The sequence below is a fragment of the Corvus brachyrhynchos genome, unplaced genomic scaffold (genome assembly GCF_000691975.1).
Source record: "Corvus brachyrhynchos isolate BGI_N302 unplaced genomic scaffold, ASM69197v1 scaffold17, whole genome shotgun sequence".
NCBI lineage: Eukaryota > Metazoa > Chordata > Aves > Passeriformes > Corvidae > Corvus > Corvus brachyrhynchos.
Genome location: NW_008240046.1, coordinates 15,001,768 through 15,027,885, shown reverse-complemented (window position 1 = coordinate 15,027,885; position 26,118 = coordinate 15,001,768).

Genomic DNA, 26,118 nt, shown 5'->3' with positions numbered 1-26,118 from the left:
ATGAATCCTGGTTCCTCCCTACCTTGGCAATGAATGTTACAATTGAAAATAACTTTTCAAAACTAAGAATATGCATCATATACAGTCATGTACAACAAAGTTTTCTGACTAGAGTCTCCTAGCAGCTTTTCCATTCAATTTGACATATTCTTTAGACTTTTTCAAGGCCAAGGACTTTTTATAATAATCTGAAAAGCACAGGCCCTGAAACTTACTATGGCAGAGCCACATTAAGGGTAGTCAGCAATAATGCAGAAAAAAAAAAAGACCATATATTTGTTCAGTTCCTTTTAAGGGACATAACTTCAAATGAAAAATTATGAAAGTACATTTAAATTCACTCAAATTGATGTAATTCCAGGCTCCCTGGTCACAAAGGCTGCTTATTCTCAGAGCTGATCCTGCATATGCTAATAACATTATCCAGAGATCATGAAGAAAAGACAAGTTCTTTGCTTCATGCAGCTATACCCCTTTCAATCAACCTCATGCTGAGAACCATTTATTACCATAACATATGACACAGAAAATCTTAAGAGGCAGTAAGGGGCAAATTTTCAGATTATCACATGCCATTCTAGCTGTGACTTTCTCATTAACTTTAAAAGAATTGTGTGGCTTAGACCAGCTCAAAGCTCTGAAATACACCCCTACACATGCCCCAGAAAAAACCTTCACAAACACAACAGTTCTCCATATTTGACTTAATTTCTATAAAATAACAGAAGTCAGCAACTAAGTAGACTGTTCACAAACTGCAGACAGCCTTGCATTGTGTTTGAGGTGACCTTGTAGTATGCATGGGGACAAGCCTCAGCTCTTCAGCAATTTCAAGTTAGGAAGGGAGATAAAAGAAAAGAAACTTCTGGCCATAAGGCGCCATTAATGATCCTACGCTACAGTTAGCCATGCTAGTATTTATTTCCTTTGACTTAAAGAAGCTTGTAAAATGCAGTTAATGAGAAATAATTTAAAGAAAAAAAAATCTAGAAATCTAACTGAAGCAACATGGACATAAGGGAACAAATCTTTATTAGACAGGCACCTTGACATGGTGTACAGGTTTATGCATTCAAAATGAGAACATAACAATGATATGCCACCTTTTTTATCCTTTCTGCTCAAATGGAAAGTTTCTTACTTCTCTCTACCCGAATCTTGCTGTCTATTACATGCTCAAAGGCCATAATTATTTCAAAAATAGACTTTTGAGAAAAGCACATAATTAGTCCAGTGCAGCTGGTATAAAAATTACTGGCAGGAGTAGTAGTATCATTAAAAAATTGGAACTAAAGCACACCAACTATACTCCAGGGCAAGTTAAACACACAGAAACTCTAGTAAATATTTTAGCATTCAGGGTAGTACACACTCAGGGCACCCAATTTTATTTAACACCACTGATCCACACTCAACAGAAAGTCATTTCTGCCAAAATGGAACTATAGTGCATTCTGGTTTACATAAGTTTAGTAAGGCGATTTTCTTTGACTCTTACATAGAATTAGACTGCAGTAGAAAAAAAGCAAGTTTGCCCCAGAGTCATGCAATGATATTAGAATTCCAATTTTTATTTCAGCTATTTTCTTCTCTATGAGAAAAGTCTTTGAAATTATGAACTGGAATGCGAACTAATTTGTAATAGCTGTGTGACTCTGTAGGGAACCTAATACAGCAGCTTTCTCAGATAAGACATATCCCCTTTTGTTGTGACTTTCTTAGAATGACTCAAGAGCCTAGCCTGGGATGCTCTTAGAACTGAGATGCCTGCAACCAAAATTACACTTATCGATACGTCTATTTAGATCCCTCAAAAAATTGTGCTTCTAGAACCATTAGCATCTTATGTTTAATTTTCAATCTTCTTAATGTCTAATCCTAAACATGCGTGCATCATTTTATTTAAGGTCAAGCAGTTTCTCACTCTGCTAGAAACAAAATGGAATTGCTGTACCTGAAAGGTCTGAAGGTGTTAATCTGGCAGTTATATTTTTGAGTTATCTGTCTGGTCTAACACGAGTCTGACATCAAAATTCCACAGAGTGTCAGCTTATGCATTAACTTAACCACTAAAAAAAATGCTTGCACTTAGGTTGAATGATCTTCATGGTCTTCAGGTATTCAGTCGTATACTTTACCTCCGCAGTGAGAAGAAGTGCTTGAGTGAAAGGATAATTCCTGACTGAAGTTTTTGTATAGTGCTTCAAAAAGCCAGAGATTCACCAGGTGAGAGGGAAAGTGTTTCAGGAATCTTGTGGGTTAGATACACACTTTGGCTGCTCTTGCTCATTATTGTGCTAAATATCCCTAAGAGAAGGAGAAACAGCCTAGAAGGGTGAGAGGACAAGGCACCACAGTACAGCAAGGAATAGTGGCTGGTCCCAATGGTCAGTCAGGAGACACTGAAATGAGCAGTCCTTAATTTCAACCACACTGTACAGATGTGTTGTAGAAAGCCTACATATTGCAGTAGACCCAAAATGCCACTTTGTTGAAAGCTGGCTATGGAAGCCTGAGACAAAGATGTATTTTAGAACTTTTTTTCCCTCCCTTGCTTCAACTTCACTTCCATTTGTCTCTTCATCCTTTTAGCTTTCTGATTCTTTTTTCTCCTTTCCTGCATACCTTTTTATATGTTCATATCTATTTTTCTCCCCCATCTGTGTCTTTTGTGTGTGAACGTTATTATCCTTGTCACTGTATTTTACTGCTCATGAAAAAGAAACGCTTGAGAAATAATCACTGCACAGTGGCCAAACAGAAGGCAATCCTTCCTGTAAATACTACTTTTGTGTAATGGGCATGGTCAGATCAGTGCCAGAAATATAGTGAGAACAATTCATCTACATCATTTTTTTTTCCTCTACAGAAACATTGCTGTGGTTCTTTATAGTTTAAACTCCATGTAGAATTTATCTTTTTTTCCCCTCTCTTATTTTTTTAGGCCCTGTTCTTTCATACTTCTACTTTATGAAAAACAGTCTTCTGTCATACAGACTCTCTCAAAGTCATCATTCATCCATGTGTTAAGACATCTGCAAGCTTTCTTTTCCTACATCAATGACACACAGTTTTCTTTTGACTTGAACACTTTTTGTTCTTCCTATTTTATAATGCATGCACAGTTGTGTTATAAAGACTCATCAAAGTCACCACTGTTCTACATTTATCTGCATTGAACTGGCTTTGTCATTTATTAGTCTTTTAAGTGTTCTTTATATTTTCTATCTAGTAACATTCTCCTTCAATATTTACTGTTCCTCTATCATCTCTTTCTGAATCAAGTTACTCTGCTCTTTGACTTTAATATTATGGACCTAAAATACTTGCCACTAAATCTTCAAAGTCAAAAGACTTAGCACTGATTTTATTGTAAGTTAGTAATGTAACTTCCTATAAATTAGCATTATTTGAATAAACACAACCTTTCCTGCTTTGGGAAGCTAAAAGCAGGCTTTTGAAGCACTGTGTGAGGGTATATTAATGAAATCCCCATTGATTTTGATGGAAATGGTATTGCTTTAATCCTGCGATATGCTTTGGCACTTTAAATTGAGGATCTAACACACATTTAGTAAAATGACTGCCCACTCTACATCCCAACTACCAAATCCTGCCCTTGAGCCATCGTTCCACTTCCAGTGGTTCAGTGTGTGGCACACCAAAGCAAAGGGGAAAGTTTTGCCCACAGCGTACATAATCAGACTTCGAAGAGCAGACATTTTAGCTTGCATTTGTTTAACAGCCATTAGAATTAATCACAACCACAAGAGAGTAAATCTCCTAAATGTTTCATTTTTTTTATGCATCTCTTATGATGGTAGCAAGCTCTGCTCAGTGTACTCATCAACCCCTTTACCCAGAGAAAAATAGTTCTGTCTCATTTATTAGATGCTCTGTCATTTAGTCAGTGGTGGATGACTCTAGAAAAAGTAGTTCCACATGGGAAGGTGGACTATGGGAAAGATGTGTGACACTACACTTCAACAATATAAAGCCTGTGAGGCAGAGAAACAGGTTAGAAAGTGTATTTACATAGAAAGTACATTTGAGAAGATTTCCATCCATATTGGATTTTCCTGCTCAGTTGTGAAGTTTACTGAAAACATTGCCAAAATCACAGTCTTGTGCTGTAGTCTCAAAGAGCACTGAATATTGACCAGTAAAACAACTTCCTTATAAGCCTTGCAGATGCAACAGATATTTGAGAGTCTTGCTCTACAGTAATTGCTTCTCTTTTTGAGTATATGTCCATGCCTGCATAGTCTACACAGTCCAAGAATTCATCAGCCAAAACAGTGAAAAAGACAACTATATTAGCAACACTATTTTTTCATCCAGGACATTTTTTGTGTGCTGGAGTTTTTGCATGTTGGGGTTTTTATGTTTTATTTTGTATCATCTTGTGGTCCTAAAGAACTTTTAAGAAGGTGGAAGGCATCTCTCACTTCCTTTGCTGTGTCTCATTGCAACTCTTTCTTCTCTCAAAGTTTCTTATTATTTATTTGTCAGATTGCTATAACTAGGTCTATGATTTACACCCAGAGAGCAACTAAACACCCTTGCTCGAATGATAGAAGTGAGGAAACTCGTGGGTTGAGATATTTTAATAAGGAAAGAAAAGTAAAACACTCTGTATGCAAGCAAAGTAAAACAAGGTACTAATTCACCACTTCCCATCTACAGGCAGGTGTTCAGCCATCCCCAGGAAAGCCAGGTTCCATCACATGTCAACAGTGACTTCGGAAGACAAATGCCATAACTTCTAACATCCCCCTGCTTCCTTCTTCTTCTGCTCACTTTGTATACTGATCATGATGTCACATGGTATGAACTATCCCTGTGGTCAGGGGGCCATCTCTCCCTGCTGGAAGACTTTCCTTTAATAACTGTTGGCATCAGTATCATTTAGAAGAAAAAAAGTGTGCATCTGAGTATTCAGGCTTCACTAAAATTATGCAGAACTTGATGATCATTTTCAGTTAGGCAATTTTCTATTCACCAGCAATATCTACTAATAAGTAAATAAATTTTATTGACATTTAATTCCTACTTTCTGCTGCAGCTAAATTTTCATAAATTTAGAAGTTGTGAGATAAACTATCTATTTCAAAAGTACTAAAACCGTTGTAGAAACATTTTACAGAGACATCAATCCACTCTTTTGCTCAGGCCTTTGGTGAGAATTCCTGTAGTTCACAAAAAAGATTTAATGCTCTTTCACACTAGCAGGAAGTGGATGTTGTGACCAAGGGAGGCATTGCTGTAGATTTAGAATAGGAGATATGTGCCTTCTCTCACTTTGCAACTCTCTTCTCAGTGGAGAAATTATGGACTGCAAATGTAGAATGCAGTATTTGTCATGAAAAATATTTGCTGCTACTTTGATTCTTCTTGACATCATTTCCTTTGTTTGGAATTTCGTTATTTTCAAAGCTCAGTTTGTTGTGTTTATCATTTATTATTTTGCACTGTGTATAGTTTGTGCGCATGACTAATCTCCCATTTGTACTGATTCTTTGTGCTTGGAGGCCAGCAAATCCAAGGATTTCCTTGTACCCTCCCATAAGATTACTCTTCTTCATTTTTTGAATTGAGCACAGAACATTTTCAGAGAATGACCTAATAGCTCATTCTAAATGAATTTAGATCTTGATCCTTAGACTTCATAGCTTTCCACTTTCCATCTTATGGAGTTAAACAAATGCATTGTAACAACAGAATCAAAGAATCGGTGGACATCCTGAGTTAGAAAGGACTCACAAGGATTATTGGGTCCAATTCCTGGTCCTACACAGGTCCACTTGTCCTTTTCCAAAAGAATGGTTAATAACCAGGGCAATTTTTCTTAATGTAATGTAAAACAAGCTTAGTAGTTAACAATGCTTCACAGATGATGGTGTCTATCAACTCATATGCAAATATCATTGAGGATATTTTGATTTCAGTAAATGCCTGCATTGTGGCTCATTTTTCTCTCTCTCTCTATACCAAAGTTTGGCATTAAACATTGGCTTGTGATATTTAAAGTTGTAGCTACTTTTGGTCTTACAAATATGGAGACTTTCAGCAGAGACTTATTAAAGATGTTTGTCACCATTTCACTAAGACATCAAATTGCATGTTACTTTTAACTTGAATGGAATGATAGATTAAAGCATTTGCCTTACATCGAACATATTTAACTAGGCTGCCAATGAACACCATAAGAGAAAGATATTTAACCACAGAGGTCTTTAAGTTGATTAAGGCATATTTTTCTTTTTTTATTTATAAAAAGAAGCTGATAATTATTCGTACACACTTTACATATTTTATATACTTAGTAAAAAGTGAAAGAAACCTAATTATTAACTCATACTAAGAGATAAAAATATACATCAATAACTAGCTAATTTTACACATGATGCACATGTGCATTTGTGCATGTAGAGTGAAGGGACAAATAACAATTTTAAAAAAAGCTTTCTATGTACCTAATATTCCCATGTAAATTAGTCAGAAATGAGTACCTGTAAGAACTATTAGTGTGAATTGTCTTATTGTACCAGCTGATTGTGAAAAGGAGAAATGGAGGAAGAATATGTTTCTTCTTCACAAGATTCTTCCTAACTTCCCTCATGGAAATGTAGGAGCTACCTGGATCAGATGGCACTGCATCTGCTTTGCAAAACCATTGCTGAACTTGTGAGAGTTTTCATAAAAGCAACTGTGCAGGTGCATAGTGTGTGGCAGTCATATAATATAAGGTTTTAGAAATTTGTACTCGTCCTAAGGGAAAATGTAAAATATTCCCTTTCATGGCCAAAGAACCTATTTCTTAGGAATTTTTATATATTTTTCCCCTTTATAATTACATTTTTCTTCTAATTAACAGAAAAATTATATAAATTCCTTTTATCACACTTAAAACATGGTGAATGAAGCAATTTGTCAAAAGAGAAATAAAAGTCTGTATTGTTTTGCTTTAACTGGAACAACATTTATATTCTTACAAAAGGGAAAAAAAAAAAACCTGGATTATTAGCATTTCTGGTATTCTAATTCCATTGTTTTTCTCTGAGTTTCAGTATATGTTCTCTTTTATAAGACTTTTCATTCTGGTTATTTCTGTCAGGCCTGTAATTGCAAAGTCATTCTATTCTATATTTTCTTCAGATATCCTTTGTTTTTGACTGACAAATAAAGATGGCTTTATATTTATTATGGTGTATCCATAAGGACTGCATATTGACAGTATTTATAGTTTCCAAACTTCACAGAGTTTTTTCAGAAGAATAATCCAAAAGCAAAAGAAAAACTAAAGGAACTCAGAAGTTTCTAAGATGGCCTCAAAGACTATAATCTGTACAAGAGTGCTGGCATTCTATTATTGTCACAGTTTAAACATACAAAATGTAATACCTATTGTTACAGCACAAAGTAAAACAATTACCCTGAGAATCTTAATTAAAAAACCAGAGACTGATAAACAGATACAGACTTTTTTCTACCTTCATAGATGGAAAAATTCTTGCATCTCTGCAATCTTCCAACAGTTAGGTTCTGAAAACTGGAAAAAAGTTAAGAAAAACAAAACAAAATACGCTAGTGCAGTAAATATATGACCCATAAGTGTCCATTTTAGGCAGTCTGGAAATACACATTTGCCTTCCATGGAAATGAACTGCCATGTGGTGTACACAAATCAGAAAAGAAATATCATAAAGGTGTAAAATTGTTTCAATAGGGTTGTGGTTGTCTGAATTAATGAAAAATATGTCCTGCAACAGATTATAAAAAGTAAAGACTTTTCTGTCACCTGGCACTGTGAATTCATTAATAATTCCGAGAGATAACACAGAATTTTATCTATTTCACACTGTTGCAATTTATTTTCTTGAAATTTCTGCATTAAGAAAAAAGAAGGACAGTTCTTTATCTTTATTTAATCTTTGTTTCTTATATACAGATATGTTATTGTGAGTGTGATCATCATTATAATGTAGAAATATGGGCCCCAGATACAGGTCATATGAAACAGTAATATTGGTCAAAAAAATTATTTTAAACATAAATTATGTTACATCAATTTTTGGAAAAAGTTTCTAGAATCTGCCAGTTTCCTTAACAATGAGTTGGGGCATCACTTCATCACATCCAATATTGTTTATCTCATTTGAAGAAATGCATTCTGGGTCTTGGTCAAAGAGTGTCTTTTTTTATTATGACTTACTCATTATAACACCATTTTAAGAAGGTAATGATTATTTTGAGTGATCTAGTATAAATGGCTGTGTCTTACATCAGTTTCCATTATATAATGACAAAATGCAAATTTTGCCATTTTCACCGTGATTAACTCTTTATATTTCTCTCTTCAGGTTTAATATGTGACAAACTGATCTCTTGTTTTAATGACAATGCCAATTACAGTTACGTGACAATTATTTCATACTCTACTGGTCTTCCCTAACAAAAACAGTGATTATTAGCATTGTTCTAAGAAGGTTGGAAAAAAGCAAATTGTGTGAGCATGAGAAAGCAAGGAGAATAATACCCTAAAGGTAGAGTTCTTAAATGGCAAGTGCCCTTTCTCAGCCTCAACCATTCATTCTGAAAATGGCCTATCAAAAAGGCTTAGAGGGAGCAGTTTAATTACTGTTCCTTTGACAAATGTAATATATTTTCAGAAGCAGGCCCATACATTTATTTAAGGCCAAATGTTGTACAACAAAACTGTCCTCAGAGGTATTTCGTTCTACCATCCTATTTTTTTCCACCTGGCTTGCACTGCTTTTTCTTTTTTCTAATGACTATGTCATTCCTAGAGACATTTTAAAATGAGTCTTAAATCATGTTTTCCTTTAACAGAACATAAGCTACATGAGCAGGGTGGGAGAAAGAGAAAAACAGTGTAAATAATCACAAAGATTTTATAATGCTTTCATAAGAAAAGAATGACCAATAACCCTATACCAGTCCCTATACATCTTGTTCTGAACTCAGCTGAGAAAAACACTTAAGTTCTCTCCTGGATCCTTACAAATATGAAAGGAAGTCCAACAAACTTCCACGCATATATTTCTTTCCTCACCACTCTCAGGAAATACAGGAAAACATTGACTGCTTCTTTAGGTTTCTGAGGTTAAAGAGTAACCTAAAGCAGGCTGGAAGGCAGTTTTTGTGAGCAGCCAGCTCAGATGAAAATCCTGAAGGTGATGCCCCATCTAGAGAGTATCCAACTGGCAAAAGCCAGTTTCAGGAGTAGATCTGCATAGATCTGCAGCAGGAACAGACTGAAAAATCTTTCCGCTCTTGGCACATACTGAACATAGTACTCAATGTTCAATTATACAAGCACAAGAAATGAGCAAGGCACTTGTTGCCACCTGTTGTGGAAAAAACAGAGTAAAATGAGTATTTGGGAAGTTTATACAGAGGCTTAAAGAAAAAAAATTAGTTTAATATTTCCTCCTCTCCCCACTCCATGAACCTAGTAACTATCAAGTAATCCTAAATAAATCTGATGTATTGTTCCCAGCTGATATGCCGATGCTTCTATGACCTAATCCTCACAGCTATTTCTGCAGAATTATTTTTTTATACTAATAGGTTCTATTTATCATATGGCACTACAAATGCATTTGTTTTATCAGCCTCTATATGAAGGTGAAATTTGTCTCCAAAGCTGAAAAATTCGTCAGCGAGTTTCTGAGCACTATAGTGCTGGCTCAGTATTCTGTGATTGTGAGAAAAAAAAATGTCTAAATAGACTTTACATTTTATCTTATCCTGTGTAGCCAAAGAGAGTCATGTTCCCAGTAATTAGAATTGCATTCAGTGATCCTTACATCTGAATAAGTTTTAGACTGTAATTGAAAAACCCATTGAAAAGAAAAAATACAAAAAATCCCTGAATTTAATTAAATCTTTTTTTCTAAATTAAACTCAATATAATTATTTCATATGTTTTTAAAGTTGAAATAAACCTTTGAAAAAGAAGCAGATATAATTATGTCCTGAGTATAAAAATGAGTTATGGTATTGTTTCCAAATAATAAAAAATATAACTGAAAGACAGATTTTCAGTTTGGTGCAAATGAAGGACAGTTAATATCTATTTCATCTTTTCCTTCATCCATGAAGAATATAGTACAATTTTCTTTCTTTCTAAACTGTCTAGACAAAGAAAAAAAAAGTCTTTCTTCTTGTGCTTTTCTTTTCCAGATGTGTGTGATGATTAATCACTGTATGTGTCTAGACCCCATGGTAATCTCTGTCCCTGTTTCTGTGTCTACATCCATCTTTGACATCATGAATTTACTTTTAATACAGTCCGATTGATTTGTTTGCAGCTACAACACTGTTTTCATTCTTTTCCCCTCTGAAATGTCTTTATAGCACACATACAAACTTGCCTATATTCTCAAGCTGTGTAAAATTGATTTGTGAGAACAGATTGCAAAACTTAAGTGTATGGTAATGCACATCCCAGATTGCAATGCCTGCATTAAAGATGCCACAGTGAAGTTAAGAAAGACATGATTTTTAGGACTTTGCAAAGATTTCCATCTCCTTTATTAATTTTAATCCAGCTGTCATGAAATGGGAAGCAAAATAGCTTTGTATGGTATAAATAAAAATGTCTGTATTGGTTCCCATGTCTCTGTCATATCTCTTTACTTCATCCACTAGGAAAATTAGAACCACAGGTGGATGCTCCAATAGTTCACACTTTGAAAAAGAATAGTTCTGTGAGATCAAAATAGTCATACAAAAGCTCCACAGTTTCCATTTTAAATTGGCATTGAGTGATGTTTTAATTTATTTGGGACATTTTTAAAGCATCTGTAGAACAGAGAAAATCCATTTTGGATGGATTTTTTATTGTTCTTGATCACAAAAAATTATTCCTAGCTTTGGTTCCTTACTGGATTGCAAACTGGAAGATTCTTATTTCTGGTCAATTTAGTGCCCAAAAAACCTTACAAGAGTAGCTACGTTAAGGAGTTGACTACTCTTAAAGAAAAAGAATCTTAGAAAAACTGGAAAATCATGCACCATTTCATTCTTATATGCATTTGATAAAACTGAGGAATCACACAATATTTTGATCAACTTTTCCTGTATGCCTTAGGATTATTATGTGAAACAGATTTCAAGACAAATCCAGCCTGAAGTTTGTGTCATACCTAAACTTTTAATGACAAACAAGTACACAAAAAGCAGTTGTCTTGGGGTGACAGTGTCTAAGAATCCTGAGATTTAAGGACCAATTCCTCTCTCCATTCTGTTCTAATAATGTACAGACTAGAAAACATTTCCTCAAAAGTATTTCCATTTTCCTCATTATTAAGGCTATATTTTTTATTATTCACAAGTTCAGCACTGTCTCCTTTTGAAGTGCGAACAAATTTTTCCATGGCTTTCAGAGGAGAAAATGTGAGTAAAAAACCAAAATAAAGCATATGATCAGGCCTGTGGTTAATTCTGAGCCTTAGAACTAGAACACCTGTCTTAATTTCAGCTTCTACATTTTTGAATGCAACGAGTACCACACTTTTGATTTAATACAATTTGTCTATAATCTGTTCAGCACTTACTCTCCTGTTTTTAAACATTCTTGTGTTGTTTTCTGTGAGTGACATCTTTTTTGGTTTTTTATTAATGAAAATATTACTAGAAATTAGAAATGTTGTTGCATATTGTAAATTATTTTACAGTGTCAGACAGTACTGTAACAATATGTCAGACACAGTTTTTCATAAATAATTTATATATGCTCAACAATATTAGAAATAAAGAATCCACAAATTATTCTGCAGAGATGATGGGGAGACTAGTCCCAACCTGGGTTTGGTATATAGAAGATATTGAATAATATCTGAACTTACTACAGGTATAAAATCTGTAAGTAGAACTGAATATCTGAGCAACAGACCTGGAATATCTTGATTGACAGCGCTATACATGGTCATCAATTTGTGTTGGAAACAAATTTTAATGTAATATTTTCTTAAAAAATTGGATGCTGTTATTAAAAATTTTCTTAATAGTGTGTGTATATATATATATATATACACACACCTATAAAAACAGGAATTACATCATTGCATGAAAGTAACATTTTTTCTCTTTATCTAATCTCCTGAGTGCCAATTTTAAGTCAAAGAGATGAAGATAAATCTTGAGTCCTGTAGAATAAAAATAAATGTAGGACCGATTAGATTCTCATGGGCTTTGTTGGCCAGATTTGAAACAAACACCAGACTGCTGAATCTCCCATTTATTCCACTGTAATCAAAAATGTAAAGACTTGTATTGGTTAGCTAATTTTTACAAAGTATTTTTGAACAACTAACCTAAGCATTATTTTCCTGTTTAGAAATACTGAGGCGTTCTACAAACACCTATAGTCCAAAGTAGGTTTTCTTGGAAAAAGACAAGAATAAGCTGCCTGAACTACTGAATGTGGTAATTATGCTTAAAAATATGAGACTAGAAATGCACTTTGGGATTTAGGAATGCTGAAGGCTTAGTTTCAGCAGTACAAGTTCTAAAGAAATTCTGGAAATAAACTTATTTTCCTAAGACTGAAAGAAATTCTGAAGCGACTTGAGTTTTATAAATTATGAAAGCCATTCCTACAGATAATCTCTAACAATTTCTGAATGTAGAGCCAGAAGTCAAAAAGTTCAATTCCATATTTCAGAAGGGAAGGGTGTGAACTAATTAAGAAAACTTTCTTGGCCCAGATAAAAAGTAGAATTTGTAGCTGTATCATTCTCCTCTCTCATGGAAGGCCAAGCCCCTCTTTAAAAAACTCAAGAGTTTTAGTATCAAAAGCACTGCAGAAAAAGACCCAGGATGGGGTATGGGGGTGGAGAGAGAGATACACAGAGACAAAAATAGGATGGGTTTTCTTATGCTTGAAATTGTCCGTTCTTTAAACTTTTGTCAAAAGAAATAGTCATGTTTAATTTCTTTTCCCACTAATTATAGTCATCATTATGAGCAAGATTAACCACATAAATTCTACTAAAGAGATATTACAGGGGAATTTATGAGACTAAAGTCTATAAGAAGATTTGTCCTTCATGACATCTATAATCCAGCAAATGGAGGTACAAAGACTGTCTGTGAAGGGAGTACGGCTATCAAAATATCTATTTAACAACCAAAAGTATTGTAACAAAATCCAGACTCTCTCAGATTGGCTTTGTATTTTTATGATTGTAAATGGGATTTGGAAATTGCATCCCAAGTGTTCTGTCCCATCTTACCTCGTCATAGCAGTTGTCATTTCCTTCCAAAGCACAGCAAAATTTTGCCTCAAATGAATTCTTTGCAGGCTAGCAATTCATCTTAACCTAATTTGTATCGGAGTTTAGCAGTCATTAAAATTAAATTAAAATTAAAAATGAGAATTTAAAGGTATGTTGGGAGAACAAATTCTGCTCTATAGAAGGTATCAGTTCAGTTGCCTCTTTGTGACACCTTCCAGTGTAATTTCCACAGGCGTCTCTCCTTCAGAACTCTCGTATGTCTCATATATTACTACCATGTAATAAATACAATAACAGTTAGGTGATCAGTGAGCATCAACACCAGCACTGTACATTTCTCAGAACCCAGGCAGGATGATCACACTTTGTATTTCTATCTATGGCAATTCATTACTGTAGATATGGATATGCAAACACAAAGCAAAAGGAATAGTTACTATATTTAAAAAAAATAGATTAAATCACTATGTAGGAAAATATATTTGTTTCCGACACTGACAATTCTCAAGTGGTATTATTCAATTGCCACTATTAAAATCAGCAAGCATTCTCACTGTTATTCTTTTTACTAAACCTATGATTTTTATTAAACACACTTACTAGAAATAGTTCTTAATTTATTCATTAAGGTCAATGCAGTATAAAAATTAATTTTTTAGTCCACTTTAACTAAGGGTCTTCAATGCATAGGGCCCTTTCACGTAATAGTCAAGATAAAAATCAGCATTTAAAATAAATAGAGGACTATGTGAAAATGTATCCACTTGTACTTTCTGAAGTAGTTTTGTCTTTATAATAAGGTTTCTAAATATTCTTCATTTCAGGTCATATTTTTATCTACATAAAAAGGTGCTCAATGGATTAGAACATCCTTATTTGTAAAGAGCTCTGAAGTTATGTCTTTGCTGCTTATACAAAATTAACACACGAAGGAAAAAAATATAGTTAGTGACAGGTCGTTAGCTAAAAGAAAAATCTGTCCTATTTAATGGTATCTTAATAAAAACTAGTATATTTTTGTTCTCCTATTATCCCAAAACAGAGCTGGTATCATTCAAAATGTTTCAGTTCTGATACTATAAAGCCTTTTGCATGTTCTTCCAAAAAGAATGATTTGGCTTAAATATCAGACTGAAGATATTTTCTTTTTTGATTAGAATAAAATTAAAAAAACAACCTGCTTTGGATTTCCAAAAGTATTGGAACTGTTAAAAATACAGTTTTACTGGATCAATTTATTACCGACACTACTTCCTCAAAACTTTATTTTAACGGCCCTTTGTATTTTAGTGGAACATATCTGTATTGAACTGTCTCCAGCTTTACCCCCAATACATATTTCTTACTGTACCAGTTAGAGAAATTGAATCACTCCACAAACAATTTATTACCGACACTACTTCCTCAAAACTTTGAATTTTGAATCTTTGAGTTTTGAATCTTTCAGTATTGAGGTATGTGGTTTTTGCCTTATTCCCTCTTCTGATCTTCACTTACCTGTTTGAATACAAGCCATGAAGATGCATGACTACAGTAAATACAGTGTGTTTCTTTATGCTCTAAAAAAATTCAACTCAGCTGTATGCTGGTTTTTTTATTTTTTGGGCTAGTGACCAGTAGTAAGTACCTCTTGCTTAAGAAAAAAGACAAAAAAAAGAAATATTCATTGCATTTTTGCCTTTTCAAGATACTTTTCAGAAGCAATATGAAAGTGATTATCAATTACCTAATTATGAGGTTTACTCACAAAATAAAGATAATCATTAAACAAAACAAATCATCTTTACACAAAGCTGTCAAAAACGCTTTCTAAATAAATGTTTCTTCTTGCCACATATGCATCTCTTCATAACAATAACTGGAAAATATGCAATTTTGCAATTATTGCAAAATATGATACGAAGTGCTATAGGCTTCCAAAGTTTTGTTTGGTTTGTTTTTTCTTTTAAAGGTATCAGAAGTATGAGTTAAAAGTTAATAGGTGTCTTAGACTCACTCTCTTACAACATCTCTTTGGGATACTGACTTTACTTCTGTGAAATCTTCCTTAAAACATTATCATATGCACTTTGTGAGTGGTCATATGTTGCTGAGATACAACAATGTTTTCTTCCCATATACCAGCTAGGAACCACTCCTTGTGCCTGTGTAATATAAAATATTGACAACAATACCTTATCTCTTCACTGGAGATTTAGAAATTAAAATCCTATCATCCTGAAGTAACAAGTCAATTTCATAATTATTTCATCATTATTTAAATGTTGCATATTCCATTTACATTTAGAAGAAATAATCATCTTTTAAAAAACAAATAGATAAAGTAGAATTTAAAGACTAAAGTCTTTTTTTTTGCTAGCTTTTTCCAAGAGCTGAACATAAATGTAATACGCGCATTAGTTTAATTTGGTAGACATCCCTCATAGTCTATTAAAGCACTTTAGTATTAAGAGATGAGAATTTACTAATGATCTTCAGATTCTGGCAATAAGAAAAGAGCTGTGGGAACTTTATAAGGAAAATATGTAAAAGTCATTCTGAAAGACAATATCCTCTGATTAGCATGTTGCAGTAAGTTTTCTGTTTGCTCGATAGAAGCTAGAATTAAATCAGCAATTCAATCTCTAAAAATGCTCCCCTGAAGAAACAACTGTATATTCCAGTGGGAACTTCAGAGTATGAAAAATTCTCAAAAGGAACACAGAAAATGGGAACATTCTAATGGTTTCCTAGACTTCCTAAAATTCACACTAATTACTTTTGATCTTTTATATCAGAAGAGCAACAGGTGGTTGTTTTCTAAAATCAAAGGTTCCAGTGACTTTGAACATCCACAGAAATTTTCAAGAAGGGAAATTTATTAGCTAGTCAACATTTTCCTTGAGGTTTCACTTCAAACATTTCTTCATAGTATGGAAACCAGGAAACCAGACACTTCTAAGCATTTAAAGGCAGAGTTAATCTATTTAGTCTATCACTTAGGGGATGGTTTTACTTTGCTGTACAAAAATAAGAAGTGAAAACATGAGGTGATTTAAAATTTACAGACCAGTCATGGTTATGTGTCAAGGTAAAGGCCAGGCAGAATCTCTACTACAGGATAAATTTTTACACAATTAAATTAAAATTAGGATAAATTATCCAGAAGCGAGGCCTGATATTGCAAAAATTAATAGCATTTAACCTATATTTTTTTAATGTCTTTTTTTTTTAACTTTGTGGTGATGGTGGTGTCACATCAATTCATAATGCAGTATTAATAAAAAAGAAAAGGTTGTAGTTCAGGTGCTATTCTTCTCATTAGAGCATGAATATCCATGGAAATACCACATGTCATCAATTTTTTCTGTTCTTCTTCCTTCAGGCAAAACTTTGCATTATCATCCAGATGATTGTTTGGAAAGTTGTAATATGGATTTCATCTCAGTCTGATTGACTAAACCCCAGCTCATATGGCACTATTTCCTAGAGCCAGGATTTAATCAGAATGACTTGATAAATGTCTACTTCAGAATTTCTTCCCATGAGAAATGTTTTGCACTGATAACTAGACCTTTTCATATGTATTTGCACAACCAAATGAATTGTACTGATTAGCAACACTTAGTATCTATTCAAGCACCTATTTCAGTGGATGTTTATCTCTAATTTTAAATCTCTTCTATTTGAATACTCAAGTCAATATTCAAGCTTATTGGCAATGCATATCATTTTTGGCTACAGCTTAGAATACTGAACTATTTAAAGAGATGCTACCTCTCGGGATTGAGATCAGTATCACCAACTTTCTAATAAATATTCAACTGTGAAGAGACAGAGCATTTTCTCAAACCTGCTGGGTTCTTGTAGTGCTGAATGTTTCACATAAATATGGCTGAATGCACTAAAACTTTGTCATGCTGAATATCATCAAGAAATTCAATTTCTGAACTATAACTTTTTCATTGTTCTTTTCTAGCTTCTTTGGTTCATTTACTCCATCAATTAGCAAAAATAATTGAATATGTCAGTTTCAGTAATGTCAATGCATAAGACAAATGTAAAATAAGTTAAAAATATCACAAAGACTCTAAACCCAGGCCTTCATCATCTGTGTCCCTTTGATTGGTGGCTCCAAAAGTAAGCCATGGATAGACAGGTTCAAAAACCAAAATCAAACTGATATGATAAAATGTAACCCTCATTGCTGCTGGCATGAAACAAAACACTTTTGGGGGCGATTTAAAATGGCAACAAATGAAATAGAAAGCTTCAGAAATTTGTGTTCACCTACTAAATTGCTGATAATAAATCAAATTCTAAATTAAAGAAATAAAGCAAATTCTATGACTGCATGAAATTTGGTTAGAAAACTTTAATGTAACTGTACAAGATTACATTAATTACATTCTTACTTACACTGTGTTTATCCATTCTCTACTAAATACCATGCATTAAAACTTTATTGAGTTCACTTTTCAGTAAAAGCTGAGTACTTTGATGCTGCAGAGTGAACCTCCATCCTTCTGAACAGATCCCGCCCCAGCTGCCTTTGACCATTACATGTGTATAGAGAACAACAATGAAAAAAGTACGTTGATCATGTAAAATCTGTGCCTGTATTAGGCACCTGATTAGTAACAATGAGAAAAAAATGAAGGCAGAGCTGTGTCTTAAATCCCTTCTCTCAGCTACCTTACTGAAAACTCCACGGAAAGCAGCTCCAATCCTTAAACTAAAGTCTCTCTGAATGTGAGGCATCTTTGACTTTGCTTTCATACACAGAGCAGAGTTCATTCTCTTCTTCCAAAATATAGCAGGTCGTAGTGGCACCTTGCTACAAAGTGATTTTATCATTTTGGAAGAAGGCAAATCATACTCGCTTGCCTCACTGGGCACATAGGACACAAACTTCAAACCTTTACCTTCCAAAGGACTATGATACAGAAGCTAATACGGGGTGTTCCGGATGCAAAAATAAAAGACACTTACAAGCACTTTTGTAGATATCTTGTCTCCATGAAGCAAAGAATTCTGACTTCATTGAAGATAAAGGAAAAAAAGGAAGAAATGCCACTTACTGGTTAGGGCACTTGGATGGGGCAAGAAAAGATTTAGCTTCTGAAATTACTTTTCTGTTTTTGCACAAAACCATGATTGCACCCCAAATGTCTAGTGGTGGCAGACACTTTTGAAAGGAGCCCAGTCTTTTCAGTGATCTTTGGTGCTGTTTATCCAGTGTGAAATTGCTGTTACTCAGCTGGGGGCAGTTAAAGACAGGGACACATCACTCCCAACTCAGAGCAGTGTTGGTCTGAGCTAGCCCCTCCACCTTCTGTGCCTGTCAGAATATATTCAACTCTATTCTGCATGAGCATGAACAGAGGTCTGGGATGTCTCTTGGGTGGAAAGAGTCCTGTTGTCTGTAAAGACATTTAAACTGCATTTTAATGTAGCAGGATAATGTACACCATATGGAGCTTTACAAGAGCTCCTTCACGACTCATTCAATATATGGATATATTTACACATTAAAATATACTGAGGAGAAATACTCTGCCTTCTTGTGTAAGCCTGGGTGAGGAGACACTAAATCATATTGTCTTTGTCTTGCAGATATTTTAAATATAAACGTGTGGCATCTAGCCTATAATAGATTGTTTTGCTACAGAAGAGACACTGTTCAATCCTATGCTCTCTGCTGAGGAGGGTTTCCATTAAATTGTCAAAAAGCAAAGAGAAAATGAAAACAAGTGGATCTTGCCATGGCATAGAAAGTTATTACTTCCTGTTCTTGGGCTACAACCCCAAAGCAGCTGTTTAGTATCTTTGTTGCCTGATTCAGATGATTATGTCACCACTTTTGGAATTCATTATCACTTGGGTAATCTCCTCCATTTCTAGCTTGTTTCCATTTCTTCCATCATAATAAATTATTAAAAATCCCCTCTGTGTCTTCATTAAATGGCTTCTATTCAAACTGGCCTCTGTAGGTTAATGAGGGCTCTAAATATGCTTCAAATGGACCTGGAGTTCATAGGTTGTTGATTTATTATTTTCTTGTGACAGAACACTGCACTAAAAGCTATTTCCCTTCATTTATGTGATGTACCATGTTCACGATCGTTATGTAAAATACAGCAAGATGTGCTCTCTGAAATTAGAGATATTTCTTCATTTCCAACTATGCATGAGTGTGCACACGTACTAAGAACACTATGGGATTCATTTGGAAGGTCTTAGAATCATGAGGTATAGTGGTGAAACAGCTTGGAATCTCATAAGCTATTATTTCCATTGGAGATAATGGTTTATGACCATGGAAACTCTTGGGACAAAACTGACTATGGAAGTGAAATTTAAATTGTACCAGGATGGCAAATGTTGCGCCTAGACGTCTGCACATATTCAGTATAGTACACAAAAAGATTACTAAGTAATCCAACAGTGAATAAAGTAGAAGACTACCAAAGCTTCCATCTGTATCAATTATTAAGGCAGAATCAATAAATTAAATATTCACATATTTTAATATTTATATTGGACTCATTCTGAAAATAGGGTATGTGAACCATTTCCCTCCAAAAGTACGACAAAATTCAGAAGCTGAGATTGAAAGAAATGTTTTCTGAAATCTTAAGTAGTTTAAGTTAAGATTTAATGCTTTTAATAGAACTTATCTACATTTATCAACCCCACTCTTTATACTTTAGAGGACATTTGGATTTCCAGTTATTAATCTTCCTTACCTTGAACAAAGCTTATATAATGTGTGGCTATATAAGTATTGCTTCTAGAGCCAGTCATCTTCCTTCCTTTCTAAATTCCTCTAGAAACTTTCCTATTAAAAAAAACTATTTGTTTGCAGCAACTTCAAGATATGGACAGTCCTTGCTAAGGCTCTTCATGCCTTGTATGAGTCAGATTTGGGTTTTGTTGAATGTCTAACATTTAGCTCTGGTTTTGCAGATTATCTATATCTGTTCATATCAACTTATACCTTCTCAGTAACCAAAGGGACTACCATTCTGACAAAATAAATCAAAATTAGGTCCTTGAGAGGTCCTTGATGTAAAATGGAAATACTTTAAGTTAGTGATATGTATATGGGGGAATCAGTGTACTCCTGCACGCTTTAAATATAGCTAAAAGACTTTGATATCATAACTGCTACTATGTGTTCACACAGTTGGCTATGGCTATTTTTTTGGGGGGGGTGGGGGGGCAAGTGGTTAGTGTTTTAACAGCTACCAGTGTCCCAGTCTTGGAGATTACTGTACTTAAAGCCACAGGATTAACTTCTTCATGCATATAATGATTAACTCATACAAAATTTTTGCCAAAATCCATTCAAACAAATATATTATGGTTTAATGCTAAAGCGGAGGGTATACACAGACACATTTATTTAATGTGTTTATGTCTTATGTTTAACACATAGCACATAAAGGTTTAAATCACTTAAGCACTTGGGATGAATGCAGTCTTAATGTCTGAATTTCAAATAAGCTTCTCTGAGCATGCTTTTTCTCCAATTCCTGGTGGAAAAAAAGCGGAGTTTTAGCAGAACAGCATAATCCTGTACAGGATATATAGATGTCTTCAGATTAATTTTGGAGTAGAGGCCTGAGATTTGCAAACTATGAGCTGCACTGGGGCAAAAGGATTGTAAACAAGGAATCTCCTTTTCTTCCTCTTTTTTCCTATTTTCTTCTGAATGAACCTCTGTTCCTGGAACAGCCACCCACCCAATCCTTCTGTACCACAGGACCATTTTTTATTCTGGATATCTCTTGATCCCCTTACCACAGTTTAAGTGGCACAGGCTTGAGTTTTCTGTATGTCTCAATAAGGGACATTTTCTTTGCCAGAATTCATTAGTGTTAACTGTAAATATTGATCCAGAAAAGGAAAACAATGTTTCACTTGACAAATGAATAAATAAACAAACAAACAAATAAATAAATAAATAATAGTGGAAATATATCAAGGAAAATAAGAAGTTGATGCGTAGCTCCTGTAAAATACCTCAACACATTGACGCTATGTAAACTAAAATATAGATGGAAAAAAATTAAAAATATTCTTTATATTTAGTTGTTACATATAATTTATATATTATGTGAATATGTAACATATTGTGCAGCATATAATAAAATTTTTATATTTAATAAATATGTGATATCTGGAATTGAAGCTAACTTAGAAGGAGATAATACATACAATTATTGTGATGTCATATACTTTTCCTTATTTAGGCTTACAAAAAGAAAACATATTTGCATATTCTCCATTACATTTAGACAGTTTGCAGAGCAAGATGTTGTTGCTTTCTCTTAAATGGTATTAGTTTGAAGTTTCTTGAAAAACAAATTGCAGGTGAAATGCATCAACCTTCTTAACCCCAGTCTTATTACTAGGTGAAAATATAAAGACCATGGGAAACAGTGTTATAATACAGAAGAAACTCATATTTTGGACTATAGCCAAAGGTATACAAAACAGAACTTGAATGAAAGAGTAATCTTCAAGCAGATTAAAGATTTCTGTGGTTGGTATAGTTTCTTTAGCCAGGACTCTTCATAACACAAAATTTGAAAATTGTTTAGATTCTAATAACTTGGTTTGGTCTGAATGTCCATCATTTCAGTTCTAATTTCTCTTCTTGGCTTAGGCAAAATTGTTTGGAAAATCCTAGGAAGACTCATTAGCTCCTGCACGTCAGATATAACTTCTTAACACTTTCTCCAATGTCAAAAGGAGCTGTCTGCAAACAGTCAATGTCATGTTATTAGCCTCAAGCAGAATTTTATCCGATTGTTGCTAATCCCCTAATTTGTATTTTGCTGAGAAGGAGATGCTAAAGGTTTTGATTAGTTGGCTTCATGCTTAGATAGGACACTGTTTTCTGCTCTTAGCTGTTTACAGATAATGGTATAGCTCCTGTAACTACTGATTAATTGTAATCCACTGACAAAATTCCCCTGTCCCCTGCAGCTCAACTGCCTGGCTACCTCTCGGACAATACGCTCCTGGTAATTTTTCCTGCATGTTGCCATTTTGGAGAAAATTCCTGCTATCTAAAGAATTGTGTGTTCGCCATGCATTTAAAATTTCTGTATTTTTTTCATTATGTTGGAGTTCTCAGATTCTTAGTTAAACTAAGAATATGTTTATGGGGAAAAGAAGTCCACCGTATATATAAAATAAAGCCAAGAATTTATTGTTAGCATAATTAAAACCTTAACAGTGTAGTTAAGGAATCATCACTAGTTTAGATCTAATTATTACAATAAAACAAAGGATAATAATGCATTTATACAATTTAGGTACAGAAAAGCTTAAAATACTATCACTAATGCAATTAAAATTGTAACACATCTGCAGTCCTTAACCAGGAGAAATATGATGTTCTTGTTAATGATTTTTCTTCTCATTTTTTTCCCATTTCAGCTTTGGTTCATTTATATAAGTTTGCTAGCATGCAAACTACCCTTTCTTCACTGGTCCACAGGTCCAGACTACATTGAAATTTACTATATATGGTACCCTTTCATGCATGTTAGACATTATTTCTTTGTTCTATTCCTCACTCCTAGAAGCAGTTTTGTTCAGATCTATTCTTCTCTTGTGTGTTGTTTTTTTTAACTAACTGCTAGTGAGTCCAGAGGTCTCCAGTGTCAAGTCTATGTCCCATCTCTTATCACCTCATGCCTTTACTTGAACACAGCATACCCTCCGTCTTGTCAAGGCTCCCAGCATCATATATCTCTACACTACACCACTCTGTGTGGTAAAGTTATCCTTTTACCTACAACAACCTTTTGTTGCTACTATCCATATAAAACTGGCTGTTACATACACAATTAAACATAAGTAAAAGAAATTAAAAATTGACACCTGGTCAATTGGAGAAATTGCTTTTGCAACTAAGCCAAGTAAAATGAAGTGGGCTGGTCAAAAGAAGCTCAGATAGGGCAAGCTGGATGAAAAAGAAAAGTCCTTTCCTTCTCAGTATTTCCTTGTTCATTATCCTCCACCCTGGTTTTCTCTAAAAATGGATTAAAAGTAAGTTTTCAATGTCTGCAAAAGACCTTGATTCTGCACCTAGGGAAATCCCACAAGACATTTTTATTCGTCCTTTCTCCTTCGTGTTGGAGAAATAAATAAAATAGCTCACAAAAAAGACCATGAGAGTCAATGCTGCAGAGCTACTGTACCCTTCCATCCCAAAGAGATACATTAAGCATGCATGACAATCTGTATTTAATCTGGCAATAGTGTTCAGGTTCTGCTCAGACGAACAATTAACACCAGCCTAAACCCATAAAAAATTGTAAACACTCTTCTCTAGTTTCCTTACCAGTTATCACACCATGTACCACAATATTAAATATTATAGGGTCAGTGGCCAAACAATTTCTGAAGGAAGTCTAGATTTTTTTACTTGTTTATGATACATCATATCACAGCAACAGACCACACCAGACATTTTGAAATATTCAATATCAAAATTTGTCTACGACTTTACCTTTTCATTCTCATACCTTTGTTCATCTTTTGATACGTAAATCAACACCTGAAGGTCAATGTGACGTTTTCATACCTCAGTACTTTTGTTCCCTAATATATATCAAGACCAAAACAACATTAAAAGAATGTCTGAATTATAGGAATGATTTTGTCAGTCTTTGGAACAATGTAAAATTTGCCACCAAACCTAGCTAATAATATGGTATCTCGAAAAAAATAAACATAAAAAAATAATACATTTTTGTCAATGAACAGTATAGTTACTCTATTGAACTTATAGTTTGAAAATTAAAAGCAAGAATCTTGATAAATTTCATGTATTAAAACACATAAAGTAGTTTCCCTTCTCTCTTGCGTAAATGCAACCTTTATGAATAGGGATACTTGAATTTTATTAGTCTCAGAATCATGTGATTTTAAACCAGAATTACTGGCATGAAGTTGTGTTTTACAGCACCTATTTTAAAACCAAAATTTATAGCAAACTCTAGCCCAAAGAATTATGACTAATATCTATCAAAAACATGACTGTATTTTATTGGATCTGCCTTCTTGTTTACAGTAAAGATCAGGTAAATTGTACAAAGGCATTTCCGTATTTGCAGTAGATAAGATGAGATTTTTAATAGCTCTTCAGCATTTGAATGTGAAGGAATGTAATCCATGGCACTCTTTGCATTAGTATTTGAATTATTATTAACAAGTTCAATTGCAGATTCAGATACAAGCAGAGCCATTTTATACATCAGGACAGCCACATTCTTCTGTTTAAGTTTTGCAACTTGCACCATGACTTGATAATTTCTCAGCTGTAATAATTGATTGATAAGATCAGTCAAGAATTAAGGAGAAACATTTGACAAATTTTATACATATATTGTTAAAATTAGTAATTGTAGGTAAGTTTAGTCTTGCAACACCTTTTTCTATCAAATAATTTAAAATATTTTGGGGAGGCTTGCTACATTGTACTTGGACCCGTAAGAGAGGCTACTTTGACATATACTTTATCATTAATCAGTAAGAAGAGTTTTGGTCTTTTCCAATGAATTTACAGCACAAATTAGATCTTATCCTATAACAGTAGATATTTCTAGTCCAAACATATTTTGATTTTAAAGATATGCAAACAAAAATGAAAGAAGTTTTAGGAAAACTACTTTGAAGAAGGATTTATGCTGGTTTTTTTGTGGTTCATGACTAAATCATTTGGAATGGTTTTAATACTATTTTTCATTTCCTTTAAGGAAACAAGACCATAATATACCTCAGTGGTGCAAGGTGGAAATGAAATATTAGTGATAGGAAATTGAGCAGAGCATTACAAACTGCTCTTATGGCTGATCAAAAACCTTCTACTTTCTTGAATTATTACAGTGAAAGAGAAGATACATATTGGATTTTAGATGCACAGATTTTTCTTTCTAATTCATGTTCTGTAAAGAAAGGAAGGTAGTGATAGTGCCTGATATAATTGACAGATGTCTATAGAATATACTGGGAATGGAACAATCTGCTCAACTCTAACAGAATGTCTGGAGTTTTTTTAAAACAGAGGAGACACTAGTAAACCTCAAAGCTTATTTAGCCTTTCATTTTCAGCCCTCATGCCTAGTTTGGTGAAAACCATGGAATATAAACATGAGCATTTTGTGAGCACCAGCAAGCAATGGTACAGGGTGAGTGGGATGAGATTGGGCAAAAGGATAAGGCTGTAAACTCATGGCCAATCACCTCCTAGACCCTTTCCTAGCTCACCTTTGCAACCTGTTAATTCTTCCTGAAAAATACACCCTTAAAAGCTCTTCTCTTACTGGAGTGCATATTGAGTGCAGTTATGACACACATACTGTTATGCTTAAACTGAAATAAGTGAAAATCCATCACAATTCAACATTTGCAACTACTTTCAACTTTGGAAAGATTTAAAAGCAACATTTGAAAAGTGTTTAGTCTCTGATTGGGCCCTCCAACCTTTAATACAGATTTCTTCCCTGAATACTTTTTGTTTCATTAATAAGTATATTTTTTCCTGTATACCTTTTATTCTGTTTACATTACTTTTCACTGCAGTTTAATATTGGAACCATCACATTTTATAGCCCCATAAAGTTATAAAGGCTATACCAATTTCTAGCATAATATTTTTTATGGAAATTATGAAGACTTTGCATGAAGTAAGCCTTCCAAAAAGACCTTATAATGCTGCTCTCCACAGAGAGTAATAGTAACAATAATATTTATTTAGTACCTTTCATCTAAGATTGGCAAATATTTTGCATGAAGTCTCAGCTCTATGTTTCCTTTAGAATATGCCCCTGTATTTTGTCTCAGCAGG